Source organism: Ambystoma mexicanum, chromosome 8 (assembly GCF_040938575.1).
Source record: "Ambystoma mexicanum isolate Mex_15411 chromosome 8, UKY_AmexF1_1, whole genome shotgun sequence".
Lineage (NCBI taxonomy): Eukaryota > Metazoa > Chordata > Amphibia > Caudata > Ambystomatidae > Ambystoma > Ambystoma mexicanum.
The window spans coordinates 873884342-873902154 of NC_090929.1; positions in this window are offsets into that span (position 1 = coordinate 873884342).

Genomic DNA, 17813 nt, shown 5'->3' on the forward strand with positions numbered 1-17813 from the left:
ATGGATAGATTGCAGTGCTGGAGAGTTAGGATCCCTGGGCTTGAGGCCAAGGACAAGTATTGCAGTCCTGTTCTGGATGAGTTTCAGAGGACAGAGTAGAGGCAGGTAGATTTAGAAAGAGGCTGTTGCAGTGGTCCAGTCTAGAGAAAACCAGAGCTCTTGATACAGTGAGCTTCTGGGGGAAGGTGAGGAAAGGAAGAATACCTCTTAGGAGGTGCAGGTGGTAGTTTTACTTCTTATTGATGTCAGAGATGTGAGGAGAGAAGGAGAGTGTGAAGTCAAAGATGACCCCATGGTTCTTAGCCTCACAGGTGGGAGCAGGAAGAGGGCCCAGAGTGGGTGGCCAGAGATTGACAGGAAAGGAAGGTGCAGGTGTGCCAATGAGGAGGATCTCCGTCTTACTGGCATTCAGGCAGAGATTATTCATGGCACACCACTCCTGGATTGTAGATGAACAATCCAGGATGAGAGAGGGAGAGGAGACAGCTGAGGGGCGCCTGAAAGCGAGCTGAGTGTCATCCGCAGAGCACTGAAAGTTGGAGCAGAGAGCAGTAATGTGGTGGGTGAGAGGTGACAGGTATCGGTTGAACAGTCTGGAAGAAGGATTAGACCCCTGGGCACCACCACAGGCAGAGAGTGAGATAGAGGAGAGGAAAGACCCAAGTTGGACCTGGGAGGGTCGGTCAGATAGGAAAGGGGTCAGGCAGGCCAGGACCTGATCAGTGATACCTAGGTTATCACAGAGCCGGTTGGGAAGGATGGCATGGTTGACCGTGTCAAAAGCAGAAGAGAGATGAGTAGGATGAGAACAGAGGGGTGGTTAGCATCAAGGTTAGAGAGCAAGTCTTCACAGATGTTCAGGAGAGCAGTTTCCGTGCTTCTGGCTGCTCTGATGCGCTGGGAGATGGCCACCTTTTCCAAGAGTTGGTCAAGAAAGGAGTAATGGAGATTGGGTGATAATTAGACAGACTGAGGGATTCTTAAGAAGAGGGTGCACAAGAGTGCTTCATGGGGGAAGGAAAGGTTCCAGTGGAGAAAAGGTGGTTGCAAACGACTGTCAAGGCTGGAGCGATGGTGTGAATGTGGTCCTTGATGGTTTTGGATGAACAGGGAAGTTTTGACAGGACTTTCATAGAATAGACATTTCTAGAAACCTCCTGAAGGGTGAACAAAAGAAAGGAAGAGAAGGAAGGAGGAGAGGTGGCCACAGGGAGGCCAGAGGTACAGGAGAAGGAAGAGGAAGAAGGAGGAGAGGTCCACATAATGCACTCCCTCATACATTGTCTCACTGGGCAGACCTGGATATCAAGCAGTTGAAGTATATCCTCAATTGACATAGGAAAGTGATGTCATTTTATTACCTAACATCCAATTTTAATCTGTAAATACATCAGTATTAGAAATACTTTCAACTAAGTAGAAGCCTGCAAAAACCCATCCCGTTCATCATGGCCCTCTATTATCATCACAGCTGCCTGTACTCCTTGACAAATATTAGACGAAACCCATCAACATATCAACTCTCTACTCCTTGATTACGAATGGCTTCTTAGCCAAGCCCAAGCTAATACATTTAGACAGCCCCTCTCAGTTGAACAATGGAAGCAAGCTAAACATTCTCAGGAATCATAGAATTCACACTGAAGCTCACACAATTTTAAATATTCCATGATGTGTACTTGGGCATGAACAAGATAAATAACCAAGTTACCAAAACATGGAACAGAAGCCCCATTACATGACCTCACAGAGGGGGAACCACTCAACTCTCATGAATACAGACCAGTGGTCGAAGTCATTATGACAGCAAACATATGTACACACCAGCAGTGGAAAATGAAAGACACACCCAGCATGAACAACTGTACTGAAGATATGTGGCGAAAAGACTCCAAACAGAAAGTCAGTTTTCAGTTGAATGATCAAGAGCAACAATACTGGGAAAGATAAAATAGTATAGAACAACCCCAGAAAATGAGGATGAAACAGACCCCATTGACAGGATCGATAACACAGAGCTTACCCCCCTTCCAATTCCCTTCCTTTTATTTGTTAATTTCCTTTTTCTTTCACCACTTGGTTAACAGTGTCGCTGTTACCATTGCTGTTAGTGTTTGAAATGTTCACTAGGTCTGTGTGGTATATCCTCATTCAGTTATTTGGAGAATGTTTGACGTATATACAAGCATATTCTGCACGACAACTGTAGCACCAGATACAAAAAAACCTTACCGACTTGGAGACAAGCAATATTCCAGTGCACAGCATTGTAAACGGCTCCCCACCACCACATTTTCATCATTTGCATTGTGGGATGAAAATGCAAAGGACAAAAAGCAGATTACATGCTCGTAGCCTACCCTTTGCCCTTCACATTTGCACTCTGCAGTGCAAAGTGAATAAATGGTGCCTGGCATGCTGGCATACCAGTCAGCGTTTACTTTTTTTTTGTGAGCGCCACTTGCCATGCTCGCATGGCAGGCAGTAATCACAAATGAAATTAAACACTCCATGACATGCTTGCACGTCTGGGAGGGTTTCTTTTCAACTGAGAACACAGCTTGCCATGCAACTAGAAAACACACCAAAAGCAAAAGGTCCAGGTTGCAAGCAGATTACCCTGTCTTTTCCACTCTATACCTGCACTGAGAGATAAAATGGAGAGCAACACATGCACTGTAGGTATAGATGTGCTAAAATTCGAAAAGACATTTTGATCAAGCAAGTATATGCCAGAAGTCAAGGTAACATACATGATATGATATGATCTGGCATTTGTAACGCGCCTATACACAAGTATTTCAAGGCGCGACGAGGCAGGGGGGGGACAAGGGGAGACAGACAACGATCCTACTAGGCCAGGTGTCATTCAGATCGCGCAAGTGCAAAGGCTAGAGGGAAAGGGAAAAGTGCAAGGGGGAAAGGGAGAGGGGAAAGTGCAGTACAGGGTTAATAGCATACAGCAAACAGGATAAATAACAAGGGCCAGCTGGTGGCAAGTGCGAAGTAAGTGCAGATAAGTGCTGGGAAGGGGTGCTGTAGGGATACAGACACAGTCCCGTAGTGCAGGGGTTGCCATGGAGGCAGTGCAGGGGATAGTGGCTGGGCCAAGGACCGAGAACGGTGAGTGGCCCAGTTGCAGATTCAGTGCAGTTTCAGTAGTATTAGCAGGGGAGAGGAGGAGAGAAAGCGGAGGCAAAGAGGAAGGTTTTGAGGTGCTTCCGGAACCGGAGATGGTTCTCCTCAAGTTTCAGGGAGGCAGGAAGGCTGTTCCAGAGGGAGGCCCCTGCAGCGGAGAGAGATCTGCCCCCAACTCGTTGTTTGGAGAAGCGGCTGACCGTGAGGGAGTTGGAGGCGGATGAGCGAAGAGCTCGAGAAGGAAGATATTTAGGAAGAGAGAGTTGAAGGTATTTTGGCCCAAGGCCCCAGACGGCTTGTGGACAATGCAGAGGGTTTTGAACTTGATCCTCGCAGTCACTGGGAGCCAGTGCAGTGATTTCAGTCCTGGAGAGATACGGTCCCTGGGCTTGAGGCCAAGGACAAGTCTCGCAGTCTTGTTCTGGATCATGTAGCGGTAGGCGCTAGTAAGTATACCCATTAGGCCAGAAAGACAATAGAATCTAGAGCAAACATTCATTCAACAATCACACTGCAACAGATTTAGGCCATAAACACGATACATTAGAAGAGGGGATAGCTCTCATTGTCACCAGAGATGGATAGCAGCAAGTAAGATGGACAAATATAGATAGTGTTCATAGACAGGGTAAGCCATGTTCATAATGGCAATGATAGAACACCATAGGGGCAGATGTTAGACCCTAACCAGAACGTAAATGCACATGATAGCGTGAATAGTATGAACTAAGAAATAGACTAATTATGTAGGAGTGTGTGGTAGCAACACTAAGGACTAGAAAATATATCACATGAGTCTTATGTATGCACATATGCATGCACTCATCAACAGTATAGAGGTGCCTACACTTTAGTATGCAAAAAGGGAAGACAAGGCCTAAGCTATGTGAATAACAGGCCTCAAATCATCAGAACTTGTTTTACACAGCGTAGATGGTCAGTTTAGGACATTGCAAAGGAATGCAGTGGCAAGGTCGTCAGCCTTGAGCACTATGTAAAGTTGTGAAATGATTGGTTAAAGGTATTAGGTGAAGCCCTTTCCCAGCCAAAATTACAAGGAAACCTGACCTAATCAAATGTTGCTAAAGGAAGCTGGGTTCACAAGGGGAAACTGTAGACTGTTGCGTAGTGATTGGCTGTGAAGGAGAAAGTTCAATCTGGTCCCACAAATTCGACAAGTGAAACATATAACAAATAGGTGTTCTGTCTATGTTTCCAAAACAAACCAAGACAAGGTCACATCCCTAGTAAGAATCAGACCACATGCAAAAACAGGCACGGGACAAGTCATTCAGATAGACAGGACACATCGCCCCCTTTGGGAAGATATCCACTGATGACTGGAAATACATACATTGGGAGGTCAGCTCCCTGCCCAGGCAGAACTCAATATGCAGTGGGTTGTAGACCAAACATTAACACTAAGTAAACCCTAAACGTTGTGCATTGATTAGAACCTCTTAATAAGTATAGGAATGATTTAAGTTGTCATATAACTCAGTCATATTTAAGTAGCACTAATGTAGTCTTGGTGATGCACATCAGCCATGATAAAGAAAATAGCAAAGTTACATGTTTACAATCAGGAGTTGCAATAAGGTTATGCTGTTTGATGCAACTGGAAGGTGAGGAACGGTAAGATGGTGCCAGCACTTAATTCCCATGAGACCAGGATGTAGAATATACCACTGTTGACACACTGTTTGCACCTCACAATGTTGCTGATTTGTATTTTATTTGTGTTTTATAAAACACCTTAAACCAAGGTGCTATACAGAGAACAAGGAACGGTATAATATAATGGACAAACAAAACATTCAGAAAACAATCAATAAAGGATGTTGCAGCAAATTAGATTTCAGTGACCCATGAAATAAAGAATACACAGAAATAGAACAAAGAGTAGGGGAGAGCATTCCAGTGAGGATGGGCAAAAAGCTTAAAAGTGTAAAAATTTGATTGGGCACAAGGGGTACGAGGTGCCACCAACAGAAACTGGGAAGAAGAGCAGAGAGTATAGAAGGAGTATAGAAAGATATCAGAGCAGAGAGATAGCTAGGGGCAAGACCATAGAGGGACTTAAAGACAAGAGAGAGAAAATTATATGTAATGTGAGTGTCAAAGGGCAACAACCCAAGAGTGGTAAGAGAAGATAGAATCTCAGAAAGAGAGAAGACAGAGAAGACCGATGATTTGCGAGGGGTAAGACGAGAACTAGGAAGTCCAAAGAAGGCAGTGGAAAAGTAAAAGAGTCTGAAAAAAATGAAGGCAGAAATTTGGAGTTTAGAAGCTTGAAAAGTGAGAATTGGAAGAGCTTTACCAATATGGTGTAGGTAAATGCAACAGGTGCACAAGGTTAGAGAGATATGATGAGAGAAGGAAAGACTAGAGTCAAAGTGGAGGCCAAGATTTCGGGCCGTCTGTGAGACTGGAGGCTGGGATGGAGGAAATGAAATAAGGGAAGGGGGAGCGAGAGGGGAGAGGGTATTAGCAGGGAAAAAGAGGACTTCAGTTTTCCCAGAATTGAGCATTAGATAGTGAGAGGACCTCCTAGATTTGATTGCAACTAGACAAGCAGAAAGAGTGTGGTGAATTTCAGAGGAGAACGAAGAGGAAGAGAGAAAAAGTTGACTTTCATCAGCATAAAAGTGATGTGATAAACCAAAGGAAGAAATAACAGCTGCAAGAGGGAAGTATAAAGAGAGAACAGAAAAGGGTCCAAAACTGACACTTAAGGCACACCATGGGGAAGCCGGAAATATTTAGTTGACTTGCCTCCCCAAGAAACAGAACATGATCTTTGAGATATACAAAATTGAAACCAAGAAAGGACAGAGCCCATGAAACCAAAGGAAGAAAGTGACACCAACAGTAGAGAGTGGTTGACATTGCCAAATGCAGCAGATAGATCCAAGAGGATGAGACAAGATGAGTGTTTGGAATATCACTCAGAAAGAAGGGAGTCCAAATCCAAGAGCGGAGCAGTTTCCGTGGAGTGAAGAGGATGAAAGCCTGATTGGACGTGTGGGAGAATAGAAGAGTTGGAGACAAACAGAGACTTGAGAATAGACCAGCCATTCCAGTAATTTAGAGAGATAGGGTGATAAGGAAATAGGGTGACGATTTGAGACAATCAGTGGATCTGCAGTGGGTTCCTTCAAAAGTCAGATAATGAAAGCAAGCTTGAAGGATGTGGGAAAGGTAGAGAGCTAGACGTTAAAGAAGGAGGTATGGTAGGGAAAATCATCAAGGACTGTGCTCCCTCACTAGCCCCTATCATAACGGCATTCATCAATGCCTCCTTTCATTCTGGCCAAGTCCTACAAGATCTAAAGGAAGCCTCAGCTCGCCCGCTCTTCAAAAATCCCTCCCTTGAACCAGCTATCCCCACCAACTACAGACCTATCACCACTGTCCCCTTCCTACTGAAAATACTGGATAAAGCAGCCTACCTGCAAATACAGAAATGTTTAGAGGACAACCATCTCCTTGGTCTTAGACAATATGGGTTCCGGCCACGGCATGGGACCGAAATGGCTCTCCTTGACCTTAAAAATGAAATTGATGACCTCAGAGATGCAGGTAAGCCTGCGCTCCTCCTGCTCCTCCACCTGTCAGCCGCATTTGATTTAGTTAACCACAAAACACTCTGACAGCATCTATCCTCAATAGCCAACTTCTCCGATAATGTCTGCAAATGGATAGAGTCATTCTTAAAACACAGAACTATGAAGGTTTTCTCGGACTCGTCCTGTGCCGACCCTAGCACCATCAAGTGTGGGGTCCGCCAAAGGGTCCTCCACGGCCCCCACCCTTTACAACCTCTTCACGAGGCCCCTGTTTAAAATCCTCGACTCCATGGGCATCTCATACACAAACTATGCGGTTGACACCCATGTACTTATCCCCCTCTCAGGAGATCACACATCTGGCCAGAATACTTTAAACTCCATCTACTCAACAATTCAAACCTGGATGGAAGAAAACTGGCTCTTCCTTAACAGTGACAAAACTGAGCTCCTGCTGGTTGGTTCGCCATCCACCCTGAAAAAGATGAGCAAACAGTACTCCTCCTTCGTCATTGACAATATCCCAATCACTGTATCACCATCCATCAAAACCCTTGGTGTGCTTCTAGAACCTGATATGACCATGAACAGACAGGTTAATGCCATAGCCTCCACGTCCGCCTATTATTCCAAACCTATCAATCCAATCCGACCCCTCTTGTCCTAAAAAAAACTGCCTCACCATCGCCAGTGCCATCATTGGCTCGAGGCTCCATTATTGCAACTCCTTATTCATTGGCACCTCTGCCAAGAATATCGCTAAACTCCAAATTGTCCAAAATAACGCACTGGCTTCCTGTTAAACAAAGAATCATCTTCAAAGCCCTGGCCCTGACTCACAAATGTCTCCATGACCTTGCTCCTTCTTACCTAACACGTAGGATTACCAAACCCTCCACTCACAAACCTTCCAGATCACAGTACTCGAACCTCCTGTCTGTCCCCAGGTCTTCCAAAGTTCGTGCAGGCGGCTCCAGCTTCCCATCAGTTACTCCCACCCTCTGGAATGCGCTCCCTCCCCACCTCAGAGCCATTGACTCCCACACTGTCTTCCGTAAAGCCATCAAGACCAACCTTTTTGTTTGATGTGTTAGAACCTGCAATATACTGTAACATGTAACTACCTAAATGTAAATAAGTTCTTTCTGGGGCGGCTTCATTGTAACCCTTAAGTAAGCCTCATTAAGCTCTGATTCAGCGCCTCAATGTCTGTGGGCTGTTTGCGCACTTTACAAATACAAATAAATAAAAAATAAATAAATAAGACACTAGTGAATTGGTTAGCAATTATCAAAGTGGCCCACCCCAGGATTGCCACAGGTGCTCCCCAATTAAAACACAAAGAGCCAAACGAAACAATATCAAACTTTGATTGTGCAATATTAAATCTGGGAAAGTATATAAGGTGCATATGAAGTCATTTTCTGAATTAATCACCCGAGTGTTCAGGGGGGTTAGGAAAAGCCAATAGGGTTAGGAATTGTATAGAATCACATATAGAGCAACCGCCAGCAACCAATTGGAAGATGACATTGCCTGTGTATTCACTACAAAACTGCGCCATTTCGCATCCATCTCTGAATGATTTCTTGTGAATGATTCCCTGCCATGGTTACATCTAATAAAATGTACATTTATTTGCTCCCGTGCTCTTTATTGACTCATTTGGATTGCTTTTTATTATTTATTTTTGGGTCTTACCCTACACATGTCTAGTTTAAAGATTTGCCAGCCTCCGATGGCACATATTTATTTGTGCTACTCATGGCCAATAATAAGAAATAATGCATCTACGCCATTCACACAAATTGGATCAGTGCTATGCATTCACTACAGTCCAACATACAGATCCTATTGTTTGCATATATAGCATCTCTCCATGTAACTCACAGAGTAACAGCAATGGTTATATGCAGGTCACATCACAACAGCCACTGTGCACTGGATGATGAAACAGTGATGTAAGGTTTTCCTGCCCTTGAAATGTAGAGCCCTAGTGTAACCGTTGATATTTAAGCATGAAATAAAGCCATCCAAGAGTAGAATGGAGGACTGGGCATGCACCTTACCACACACATGCGAATCCGGGGATATTATTCTTGACCATGAACACCAAACTGGGCCCTATGAGTGTGTATTAGTGTCTCCACCAGGAGAAACTCGTGGGGCTAGCTCCCAGAACTCCCTTTACCTGTGGGTGGAAACTATGACCGACCCCTAATTAGACTAGACAACCTTATTTGCTCTCTGTAGAATGAATAAAAGCAAGGCACATCCAATGTATTTGCAGACCCGGAAACCGGCTGTTGTGTATACCATAGATAGAAATAAATAAAACATAGCAGCACTACAAAAGCAATTCTTTGCACAGTGGAAGAATGAAACATACACCACGCTACAACAATGCAAACATCAACAGCATATTAGTTCAAACATTGCTGCCTGACCCTGTCATTAGGGGCTTTATAAATACCATATTTAAATAGAGTGCCCACATACACCAGTAGATGGACAATGCACCAGATGCCTAGAAATTAAGCAGATGAATATTAGTGCTTTGCATACATTAGCCTAGTGTGGCTCTGGTAACAGTGACCTTGAATAAAACAGATAAATATTAGTGCTTTGAATGCATTAGCCAAGGGTGGCTCTTGTACGGTTGCCTTGAATAAAAACAGTGCATGCAGTCACAATTTAAGCATGAGTGACCATGTCAATGTCCAGTCTCAGAATGAAATGGGGAGAGTCAATCCAATCCCCTTCCTATGGTAACTGCACTCTACCATAAAGACAGCTAAACACTACTGCACCACGACACAATACAAAAATGGGGGGGGGGGATAAAGACCAACAGTCAAACACATGCGTAGGAGGTACAGCCTCTAGAAACCTTATGCCAGTATGTGCTTTGAGTGCAAGACACAGCTCTTCACAGCACTCAGATACTATTACAATTGTTTTCTCCACAAGACAGACAGCTGTAAAGCCCCGGGCCTCTATGCCTGGCTGGCCACAAAAGGAAACCTGAATTGAGCTTAATATACTCTAAAACTGCCAGGAATGCCGGTCAGAGCAGAGATTACCTTTCCTGAACTAAACCCAACTGTCGCCTACATGGAAAAAAAACTGAACTAACCACAGGACCTTAAATCAAATGTCACAATCCCGATGGAATGCCCTTCTCCTACCTCTTAAATGCTGCTAGCCCAGCACCCTCAATTCCTGACAGGAATCCCATCACGGGGTAAACTACACGTCCTATGTGGTCCACTGACCGCAACAGCTCACAGGACCCCGCTCAGCTCGCCAGTAACCTTGAGAAAGGGTACACAGGACAGAGCTAAAACCCACAACAGGTCGAACACGCCTGTCCGAGTTTTCCTACCCAACCACCAGAAACACAGCATACTTCATGCTCCCAGTACCTTCTGAACTAGAAAGAGGAGGGGAAAAAAAAAAAACAACTGCACGGATATGAACATCCGCTTTTAAAATAGGAGCTCAAATACCTGACACAAACGTTTGCTGACCTTGAGACAGCAGCTGAATCAGAACAGGACAAAATGAAACTGAGCGGTAACAACAGTCTCTGGGCCTCATTACGAGTTACCCGGTATGGAAATAACGGTGGCGGTAAACCCACCGCCACCGTTGTTTCCATACCGGGTGATCTCGAGTCCTGCAGGTTGAGGTGTCATTCCCGCCAGGTCTGACCTGGCGGCTTTAACACCGCCCGCCTGCAGGCGGACGTGGAAACACCGGCACCATCATGAGACTCAATGGGAATGGGGATTTACCGAATTCCGCCTCTGGAATTCCCAGGTCACCACGGTTGTAATGCCCCGGTAATTCCGGGAATCACAGAGGCGAAATGGTAATACGAGTCCAACGGTAACCGTGCTGGAAAAAACAGCAGGTTACCGCCGGACTTGTAATGAGACCCTCTATCCCAAAACACAGCTTTATCCCCTTCTACCGTGCTGTGGCCTCATGAGAAGGGAAACTGTAGGTACGCATCAACCTCTGACCAAACCACCTGCTTCTGCCCCATGCAGCCTCACTCCTCTGACTAATGCGCTCCTCGCCCTGTGTGCCATACCCATAAGGGGACAACTCCAGAACGGAGTTGGAACAAAGCTCACTCGCTGGGCAGGCCTGCTTGTGACGCTGTCAGGAGTGTTATATATGACCCTCCCATGTGTATTGCCCCTTTAAGGGGATGTGTCCCTCCCACGTGTATTGACCCTTTAAGATGGGCCATGACTGTCATGGCCAAAGCTAATAAAAGGAGCCCCTGCAGGCACGTGCAGTAGAAAGGATTCAGACTCCAACTATGGAACACCTGTGTCCGTCTCTCATTGTGGGCCTGCAGGCCTACACCGTGTGATCATGGTCCTGCAGCCCTGGCCTGCAGGCCCCATGCTGTGTGACCACAGCCCTGCAGGTCCTAGCTGGTCTGGACCCCCAGACCAGCCTGGTGCCCTGGGTCCAGCCCAGGCACCCACCATCCTGGATGCTCCAGGCATCCATGGTGCTACTGCAACCAGGCTGTGCCCCACAGCCTCTCAGGGCCCTGTGCTGCACAACCTCTGTACGACCGGGTGACCCCGGCAAACCAGCATGGTGCTGGGCCCCCCAGCACCAATGAGGACAGCCGCGTGACCGCCGCCTGCCCCACAACAATGGCAAGGAGTGAAGAGCCCCGGGATACCGCCGCGATACCGCCGCGATACTGCCTCTCCTGTCCTTGTCCCTCTATTGTTTTTTTCTTCCTCTTCGTGGGAGAGGTGTGGAGGGAGAAGGGAGGAGGAGCGGGAGGCCACCAGGATTGAATCATGCCTGCAAACCTCTGGGGCATCCCGCCGCAAAGTAAAGAATTGTGCGCCACCCCAGTGGAGATGTAATGAGCAGCATCCACCGTGAAGAGATGAGCCATGTTGCCCCCCCCTCCCGGAAAGTAAGGGGCAGCCAGTGAAGTGGAAGATCCCTGCCTGCGATCCTCCCTGGCTGCGGCCCTCTACAATGAGGATGCTTGTGCGGCCAGGGAGGGAGAAGGAGAAGAGACGTCCCAGCCCCCGCCGTGCTTAGGGGAAGGAGATAGCCTGCGACACCCTCTGCGGTATCTGCCGCCGTGGGGGAAGAAAGAATGAAGCGGCCCCGGCCGCAATGAAACAACCTCCCACTGGGTAGAACAAAAGGCACTGACAATGGTTGTCGGCTGTGCCGGCAGCCCTCATCAAGGTCCTGGGCTGCCGGACAGCGGATGACCTCATGCTCTGGTTTAGAGCAAAGGACAGGTGGCCCCGTTGCCCCTCCTGCAGGCAGCAGCACAGTGCAGTGTTTGTGCCACCGCCGGAACCCCCTCAGTGATCCTGGGCCCGGCGTTGAGATGAAAGGGAGTGCTGTGGTCGGGAGCAAATCAAGTTAAAGCACCTGTAATATCCCATGGCGTGGGCGGTGAGTGTGACTGTGCTCCGATAGGGGCAGAAATAAGGAAAAATGTATGTTCCCTGCCGGAGGGGATACAAATAAGGCATGACCCTCTAAAAGCCCAGGGAATGTGGTGGTGATAAAAGAAAAGATGCATGCTCCATGTCAGAGCTGGGACAAGGGAAGCTGATGCCCTAGCCTGGCCGTGAAGGAGAATGCCCTAACAAAGATCCTGGGCTGCCGGTGGGAATAAAGTATGCAGCTTTGACAAGGAGAATAAAGAGGGAGCCCTGAACAGCAAATACCCTGTGCCACTGGCAGACAGAAAATACCCTGTGCCACTGGCATACCGTGTGCTACTGGCAGTGAGTGCATCAGCTCGGTGGGGAGCAGATCAAAAGAGGAAAGTAAAGCGCTCCATACAGGCACGCCCCGCATGTTCCCCAGAAGTGCAGCATAAACCCTAGGACACTCCTGAGGACTGGCAATGATCCTCGGTCCAAAGGCAGTGCATAAGAAAGTGCTCCAAGATAGCACAAACAATGGCCACTCTGTGTCTAAGGTTGACCTCCCACCAGTATGCTCCTCAGGTCTTGGACCAGCCTCCGCTGGCCATTATTATTTTAACCACTTCAAGACAGAAGTGACAATCATTTGTCTAAATGACTGTATGAAAAGAATCGGATTTCAAATACAATATTTTACAGCAGGGTAACTAAGAGGTTTTGTTTGGTATGAAGTAATATTGTACACACCTCCAGTTCATCCTTTACAAACATAAGGAGTTTCTGCACATTGTATATGCAGATATGTGAAAAGTTGAATCTGAACACTGTTAACCCCTTCTTGTGTTTAAATACACAGCTCTAGACCAGTTTTTGACCTAATTATCTATTGTTAAAATCATGGTGCTCTACTCTGTTTTCTGTTTTCCTCTTCACCTAAACATTTGATTCTAATTGAATGCTTGTTTTAACAAAACCTATAAGAAAAAGCCACTTAAGAAATAAAAAAGGCTACCATAAAAACCAAACATTGCTAATGGTTGTTTTCTCACCTCATGATATGGATCTTTGTACCTTTACATGGGGCACCCAGGAAGGTTAAATCATTTACTGCTCTAAATCGCTTGCAGCATTACATTTTGGGAGGACAGGACCACCCAATGTATACATCCTCAGGATTCCAAGCCATGTGCATTTCGACCTCGGGCACTCTGTGCACTGCACATCACACAGGCGTCAACATGTACTTGACAAGGTTTAAGACCCTCAAGCGTTGGACCAGAGGAGATCTACACTGCCAGGTAATCCCAGAAGAGCCTCCTATGGCCATGGAGAGAACAAGGCAGCAAGCGACCTCCAACACTGTGCCACCATAGTCAACCTGCCTGTCCTGTAAGTGGCCCTAACAGCAAGCCACTGCAGTCACACAGCCTTCCCTACAACTGGCCCTGACTGCCTGACTGGTAATGACACCCTGACTGCCTGCCACTAATGTCATCCTGCAGGCCATGCCATCGAAGGACCAGGCCAACGTGGGCTTGGGGGAGGTACCTCCGGCCCCCCTGAGTTCAGCCAAGAACTTGTGTCCCACGAAACCATGCAGCCCTACCACCTGACACCTAGAAGCAGTGCAATGGGCAGGGTATGTGTTGCAGCTCATCATGAGTGCGTGTGTGCCCTCCTGTGCCCCTGAAGGAAAGACACTCCTGACTGGGGGAACATCGCTGAAGAGGTGGTGAGTGATGTCCTGTCACCCCATGCCCTATCAACAGCACATCGAGCAGCCTGGATGCCCTGTGACCTGCATCTCGCGGCCCTGCTCTGAAAATCAGGGGAGTATGGCGATGTGGCCCCTGGTACCTGCCAGGTGCGGCTTTGCCGGCCGCGAACTGTAAAATCAATGGACCTGGACCCGGGAAGTGATTCCTGAATGGACGCTGATGGAAAACTAACTGGTCTCCTGCAGTCCTGCAATTGCTTAAAGAGGACTCAGTAAACTTGTGTGTTTTGATGATGTGAATCTGCATAGTAGCTACATGCTTAAAGTGGTCTCAGTAAAGAACAATAATGTGAAACTGTGATCCCGCAGTTACTAGGCGAGCATATAGTGCCAGCCGCCAACCATGGCGTCTTTTTTAGTAGTTGCAGTTCCGAACCCAAGGTTAATAAAGGGTTTTGGAAATACTGGGGTAGAACTGCCTAGATTCCACCGGCAGTTAACCGACCACGACTGTCACCCGCTGAGTATGTTTAGAATGGGTTAGTATGTGTTATGTCTGTAACTATCTGAGTTAGCTATGTATGTGTCAGTGGCATATACTTTTATCTGTTTACCCCACAATTTCTAAAGTGATAAATACTTTGTCGTTCTGTAACAGGTGGGATTCATGTACGTTTAAGCAACGTTTGTTTTGTTCCTCATGAAAAAGGAGGAGTGTTATGTATGACCGTCCCATGTGTATTGCCCCTTTAAGGGGATGTGTCCCTGCCACGTGTATTGCCCCTTTCAGATGGAAAAGGAGCCCTTGCAGGCACGTGCAGCAGGACGGCTGCAGACTCCAACTATGGAACACCTGTGTCTGTCTCTCATTGTTGGCCTGCAGGCCTACACTGTGTGATTGCGGCCCTGTGGCCTGCAGGTCCTAGCTGGGTCCAGGGCAGGAACCCACCATCCTAGATGTTCCAGGCATCCATGTTGATCAGGCACCCAGGCTGTGCCCGCCAGCACCAATGAGGCCGGCCACGTGACCGCTGCCGGCCCCACAACAAGGAGCACTACACTGGGTCCTGCACCCTGCACTCGCCGCTCTCTCTATCCCTGTCTGTTCCCTTTCTCCCCTATCAAAAACTCACCCCAAGCACTTACCAATGCACTCCTGGGAAGGGAGCACGCGTCAAAACAGAAACTTTCTCCTCATGCGTGCACATGTTCCCCATGGCGGAGGAAGGTATCAACCCCTTCCATTTTGTGACTTCATGACACCACAGCCCTTATAATGTGACAAAATGGATGGAAGAGGCACTTTCCCTTTACTTATTTATGTATCTTTCTTTTTTACAACCCTAAGAGGAAAACAATATCCCTGCTCATTTGCAGGAACACACACATAGCTAAACGAATACGCATACGGCCTAATGCCACAAATAAACGCAAAACATTTATTCCCTCAGGTTTTTTTTCCCAGCCACGTTAAATAAAAATGTCACACCAGTTTATTTTAATTCCATACTATTGTGTTTTTCATAGAACACCTAACATACCTAGGTTTTGCCCAAACACCCCGAATTATATAACGGGCTGCAGTGAAATTCACTTGTATTTTGCAGGTACACAAAGCACATATGTGCCTGCTTATTTCCACACATATGAATCGATTTGCTCATTAATATCTGAAGCAACATTTTAAAAACCTGAGAGTATAGGTGGTATTTGCTTGACAAGGAGTCATTTGCTCCCATGATAGATACATTTTGAATTCACGCTTCAAAATATATGCCTCGAATCCTCAAGCTATGTTTGTCAGAAGTGACATTTGATGAGTTGCTCTAATATTGCTGCATTGCCTCGTGTGCATCAATGTTAATAACCAGTGTAATTTACTTCCTATGTTGTAAAACATCAGTACATATTAATGACTCATAATATGTAATGGTGTTCCAAGGAGAGCTTGGCATATCGGCTGAATTAAAATTGTTATCTGCAGCAAAGCATTTTTACTACACCGGCTAGGCCGCTTTAATCTGCTATTTTACAACGTGTGAAAAGACCTGCTGATATTATGAGGCTGACACATACAGAAAGGGCTGCTCCGAAATAATTATGTTAATGTACACCTAAAACGCTGGGAAAAAATAATCAATGTTCATTGCAGCTTTAATCACAATTACATCCTGTGCTTTGGCATCATATAAAAAAGGTGCAAACGTTTCTTTACGAGTCAAGGATGAAAAGCCTTCTGTCATGCATTACACACATTAAATTGTTCTCGCGTTGGATACTGTGATGTGAGTTAGCATATGTGACTGGCATTGTGTTTAGTAAATATGCTTCAACTGATGCAGAGTAAATGTGTCCCTTAAATTGGTTGGCATGAATGAGTCGCCCACCCATCAAGGTTTTTGTGTTGTTCTCCCAACAAAATCATAGTGGGTTTAAATGTTGTCATTTACAGGAACATTTTAGGGAGAAATTGAATAAAAAGCCATGATTTGCACGAAATTCAATAGGGGAAAACATGAAATATGTCGTTGCTTATTATACCAGCTTGCAAAAAATGGGACACGTGTTCGACATGTAGTAATACTAGATGAAGATTAGACATATTGTGTCTGTGGTGGTTAATGTGTAAAACACCCTGTGTTGATGCTCAAATACAACACAGTGCATTGAAGCATTCCACAAGTTCGCTCAATTATCCATTACATTGTTGGTATTCCACTTTTCACATTGCCATGCCATTTTAAAACTGCCCCAGTTAATCAGATATCTTTTTTAACATTATTATTATGTGGTAAAAAATGTAACTTTTAACATTAAAACTCATAAACAAGCCTTTATCAATACAATGGAAAACATCCAAATTGCTTAAAATCTTCAAGAATAAAAATACATGCATAATAAAAATATATCTATCACATAAGAACTTCGTATTAATCATCAAAACCACATACAATTTATGACACTTTCAAAAACATATTATCCCCATAAATAAGAACAAACTCAAGTTGCAAATCACACAAAAAATGTACCTTGGCCCAAAGAAAAGTCAATGACTATTCATACCCCCATTCTGACAAATTCATAGCCCTCAAAAATCCTACCACTGCATTCATGTCAGAAGTTACATCCCCTCTCAAGCAACTGCCCCACAAATATGTTTCTAATGTATTCTCAGCTTAACAGAATCTACAATTCATTTTCTGGATGCCTATTGTATTTTACCTAAGGAGGATTTGTTTTGTTAAGATTAGGTTCCAACGAAATCCCATAAAATCACTCCTTTCCTCTCAACTTGGGTAGGTGGGTAGAAAGGGAGACAAGGTTCCCAATTTCTTATGAAATTCTGCAAGATGGAATTTCTTTCAATAGTGGAGGTCCAGTCCCATATTCCCATACACTTTTCAGTGCAGTATGGTCTAAATAATAACTCTTTACAACTGGACCCAAATTTCTGATAACACACCATCACGCAAAGAGATCGAGGATTTCAGCGGGAAAAAAGAACTCTGATTCAGCCGCCCACAGTTCATCACCTCATTTAGGTCCCAATGGAGGGTATCAACCTCAGCATTCATGATTTTATTCAATACATTTAAAATATTCCATGATCCCCTGCTACAATCTTAACTTCATTACATTTTAGGGTCGGAAGGATGGAAAATTTGACATATTTTCAATCAAACTCACTAATCTGGTTAGCCAGTCCAGAGGATTTATTTAAAAGATACTCTTTCATGTCTAATTGAATAGATTTACCGAATATTGGGAAACCCAGGTAAATACAGTGATTACCCATCTCAAGTCTTTGGATACCACACCACAATACCAGAGCATTACATTTCTTCTTAGCAGTCAACTGAATAACCATTGTCTTTTGAGTATTAATAGACAATGAGTTTCCCTGCACTTAGCTTCCAAAAGCATTAATCTTTGTAGCCCCAAGGGAGTAAA